The sequence below is a fragment of the Nyctereutes procyonoides genome, unplaced genomic scaffold, assembly GCF_905146905.1.
Source record: "Nyctereutes procyonoides isolate TBG_1078 unplaced genomic scaffold, NYPRO_anot_genome, whole genome shotgun sequence".
Classification (NCBI taxonomy): domain Eukaryota; kingdom Metazoa; phylum Chordata; class Mammalia; order Carnivora; family Canidae; genus Nyctereutes; species Nyctereutes procyonoides.
Genome location: NW_026575024.1, coordinates 6,623,902 through 6,628,733, shown reverse-complemented (window position 1 = coordinate 6,628,733; position 4,832 = coordinate 6,623,902).

The following is a 4,832-nucleotide window of genomic DNA, read 5'->3' as shown; positions in this document are numbered from 1 at the left end:
GCGTCTGCCTTCAGCTTAGGGCATGATCCTGGGGTCCTGGGATCAAGTCCCACATCAGGGTCCCTGCAGGGAGCCTGCTTCCCCTCTATGTCTCTACCTCTCTCTGTGTGTGTGTCTCTCATAAATAAATAAATAAAATCTTTAAAAAAAATTTTTTTTTAAAGACCAGACTCTCAAGAAGGAAGTGTATGCTGTTAGCCATCATAAATCGGACAATTCTAATAACCTTGAACAGCACTGGGATCTAGTATGATGACATCTACTTCCTTTACTATTGTTCCATTTTCATAGGAGATAAAGAATATCTCAGGGCACCTGAGCCACCTGGGTGGCTCAGTTGGTGAAGTGTCTTCCTTCAGCTCAGGTCATGATCTTAGGGTCCTGGGATCAAGCCCTGCATCAGGCTCCCTGCTTGGCAAAGAGTCTGCTTCTCCCTCTGCCTCAACTCCTGCTCATGGTCTTCTCTCTTTCTAATAAATAAAATCAAATCCTAAAATAAAAATAAAAAAAAGAGTATCTGGTGCTTTTTTCACACACCATGCTTTAGTACTAAAGGAAAAGCATAACTCTAGGGATGACTTGTGTGGTTTAAATCCAACCTTCAGGATTAACTGGTTGTGAAAATTTGGTCAGCTATTAACCCCTCTAGCTCTGTTTTTCCCATCTGTAAAACATTTCTATCACCCTCATAGGGTTCTTATGAGGATTGCAGGACCCCATGTAATGAAAGCACACAGTACGTGCCAGGGAGAGAGTAAAGAAGGGCTCACTAGATTTAAACTCCTAACTAGATCGATCAATAGTTTCAAATAATGCACATCAGAAAAGATGTCCCCAAGTCCCATGCTTCTAATGGCTTGTACTTGGTGGGAACTTAATGCATGTTTGTTGATTGCCAAATAAGAACTTATCTACTACATCAACCATTTATTGAGCATCTTCAGTATGCCTTTGAATATACCTATGGCTGGCATAGACAATGAACATATAAAAATAATTAAGTTCATTCTGTGCTTTCAAGTATTCCAAACCTAGCTTATCTCCAACACAGGAATCTGTTAAAATTTCAAGAGAAAATTCCCTTGACTTGAAGAGAATCTCATTTTTCCAAAAGGAAAAAAAAAAAAAAAAAACTTGAGTTCTTTTACACTCATCCAGAAATCACGATTTGTTAATGGCTCATGAGAAAGTACTATAGCCCATGTCACTGCAACTACAGAAATCATGGTGACCAAGCAATAGCACAACTACCTTATGCCCAGTCAAAGGTTCCAATAACTCATGATAACTCTGTAATGGCTTAACGCTCAGGTCTGAAAAGAAAGGCTATTTTCCTGGAACATTTTACAGAAGCATTCTTCAAAAGTGATTCATTCTTGGTTGGAACTCTTGGCATGTTTGGGGATCATTTATCAAGTGTGTTTACAACAAAGGTCTCTCTCCAAACTTAGGAAGTGTGGAAAGAGCCCTTAACACAATAAAAATAATTCTAACCACCAAAGCAAGCAGACAGAGACTCTGGACAGTCAGCTATAGGTCAAAGCAGACAAAGTGAACATGAAGTGGGGGCTTATGCCAGAGCTCCGGGGATGATCTTGTTCTTCAAAGATCTACTACTTGCTCACTGCTGCTGAAAATTCCACCATTACAGCACCATGACAGGTCTTTTAGCTTTCTGTTTTGATCTTAATTGAAATGCAAACTACAAAGCCTGCTGTTGAGAGACAATGCCCCATGAGTCTCTTGCACATCTTCAAGTCTTGTGACTGCTGCTGTAATAGGCTATTCTTTCAAGAATTGTGTATAGCAAACAGCCTTGGAAGAGAGAGATGGCATCTCCTTATAGAGCAATGGGCAAGTTTCCTTTTCAAAATAAGAAAGCTAATGTCTCTCTCTAGAGCAAACGGCAGAAACTGCCCATTATAAAAGATTTGGGTTTCCTAAATTTGAGGTTTCTCTCTTGTAACCCAACCCATAAGCCACTGCACACGCAGGCATCACCTGGCCCTTTCTGTGGTACCCTGTGGAAATTTGCACTTCGCAAGCACAAATGCTGAAACTCTGGCCTTCTACTATTGCCAAAGGTAGTAAACTGTCCTTTGCCTCTGATCCAGGACTCACATGACCTCCTAACATCTGTAAACTGTAAAGTCCTTAACAACTGCTGTCTATTAATGTTCCTTTATCAGTTGGAAGTTGGCTTTCAGGGGCTTCTCCATCAGCCCCCTTCACTTTTATAATAAAAATAAAATAGGTAAAAAAAAATAAAAATAAAAATAAAAATAAAAATAAAAATAAAAATAAAAATAAAAATAAAATAAATAAAAAAAATAAAATAAAATAGGTTTGCTCTATGGATAAGGTTTCAGGACAAGTCACCTCAAGTTCTTTTTTGGGCAAGCTTCCTCCTGAGTCTCTCCCATATAGAAACTCATAGGGCCACCATTCCATGTAACTCAGCCACCCCAAACTGGGAGAAATTTGAGAATGCTGAAGACCTCGCAATCAGGAGAGAAGGAGCAGAGAGTGAAAAGAAACAGAAAATTCTTGGAATTTTGTCAAAAGCCAACCTTGCCAGATATGACTACTTCAAAGTTGTGATGGATTCTAATACTCAGTTTATGAATGTATGAAGAGTAAAGAGCAACCCAAAATCTTTTGTATCCTATTTTTGTGTATTTCAGACTAACCTAATTATCATAATTAATGACCCCACTTAAATATTCTGTTGGAATACCCGGGCTGCCCAACTACAGTGCACTGATGAAATCTAGCCCCCTGCCTATTTTTATAAATAAAGTTTTATTAGAACACGGCACACCCATTCATTTATCGTTGGCTGTGGCTGCTTTGGCGCTACAATGGCAGGAGTGTGTAGTTGAAGCAGAAACCCTAGGGTCTCTGGTCCTAAAGTATTTGTTCTTTGCTGACCCCTGGTAAACTCTTTCTTTCAGTCACTCTTGCTGCCTGAGTTACCTTCCCAAATAACAAAGCTGACTTTCCTTACTGAAGTCTTGCAGAGCTTTATGGGATGAAAGCAGACCTCCCCAGCTCTGCGCACAGCTCACATTGCGCGAGCCCGACCTTCCTCTCTGACTTCATCTACCCTCATACACCCCTCACCTCTGCATCCCCAACACACCCCAATTGTTCCCCCTCTCCTAGGGCCTTTCAAGTTCCTCCCCTCAGCTCTGTATGCTTACAGACAATATCGTCCTGCCTAGAATTTTCTTTTTCAGAGCAAACTTCGCAGCCTACTCCCCTCTCACCTTTTACAGAAGCCCATCCTCCTTAGGTCTCAAGCGGAGTGTGCTGGTCTCTCCTGTGTCCCACCAGCATCTCTGCTGAGCAGGAGCCCTGGAGTGGTGTAGGGGCTAGGCACATGCCTCTCCCCTGCTGCTGTGCTGTCATGCCAGAGGTCACCCCCCACACCACCACCTCCTCATGCCCAGCCTCCAGTCACTCTGGTTCTCCGGCTGCCCCTCGTGTCCTGCCTCGTGGCCACTGCACCTGCTCCTCCAGCTTCCCTGCTTCTACCCATCACCCCTCCAGAAAGGCCTTTCCTCACTGCCTTGGCTGATGTTCCCCTCTCCCCATCTACATTCCAGCAAAATACTCTATTTCCTGCTTAGGAATTATCATAAGGTCTAATTAACTTCTTCATCTTTTCATCTAGTAGATTTTTCTGTCTCTTTTCGCTAAAATAGAAGATCTGCAAAGGCAAGAGAACTCTCTTGTGCGTGGACATTTCCCCAGCGCCTACCATTCATTGTCTGGATTCAATATCCTTCTGTCGGTGGAGTGGGGGCATGTCTCTCGGTGCCTAAATCCAAGCTTAAAGGGAGGGCAGAGCTTCCGGTCAGGGAAGCAGGACCAATTCCATGAAGCTGACAAGACTCGCTTTCACACCTGGATGATGTCGAGGCGGCATGATGCAGTGCTCCTCAGCCTTGGCTGCACACTCTAATCAAATGAGCAAGTGATAAACAAACAAACAAGCACTGGCACTCCACCCCGCTCCAGGGATTCGAATAAAATTGACATTGAATTCTAGAACGCGTTCCAGGTGATTATAATGTGCGGCAGAGGCTAAGTGCCACTTTACCTTGCTTGGTATGCAGGAGAGAGAAGAGACCTCGGCGCTGGGATTAGAGAGGCTCGTGTTACACGAATGAGAGAGAGAGAACAAGGCAGGAGGCAGGAGGGAAACAAGGCCATGTGTGGCCCCGCGATGGGAGGATGAGAGCGAATCGCGAGTCAGAGGCCGTGACTAGCCCGTCTCTGTCTGGGCTCCTGTGGGTGATGACAGGCCGAAAGACGGACAGACACAGAGATTGGACTTGAAAGTAATACCGATGGCCAACAGACACACAGAAGTATACTCGACATCATAGCCGTCGCAGAGTCAAGCAAGCAGGTGCCTTCTTTTTTTCTATCAGGTTGGAAATTTAAAAAACATTTTTTTTTTTTAAAGTTTTGAAAACTGCTGAAGAAATGGCAATACCCAGCCCTGGTGGAGATGTGAAGAAATAGAGAGATGGCCACAATCAGTGATCTTCCTGGATCAGGTCTGGAGGGCGACCACTGAGACCCCATGGGATAGTAACGTGGTGTGACCCCAAGATCCCTCGGTGGTGCCAATTCCCTGGCTCCAGGGACACTGGCCTTGTGTCCTCAGTTCTGGCCACACTGACTTCTGTGCCAGTTCTTGAAGAATCAAGATCCCTTTTCCAGTAGTCGTTTTCTCCACCTAGAACCTCCCACAAAGAATCACACAACAATTCTGCTAATGTGCCCTTCCTTTAGGGAGGCCTCCCCTGACCAGGCCATCT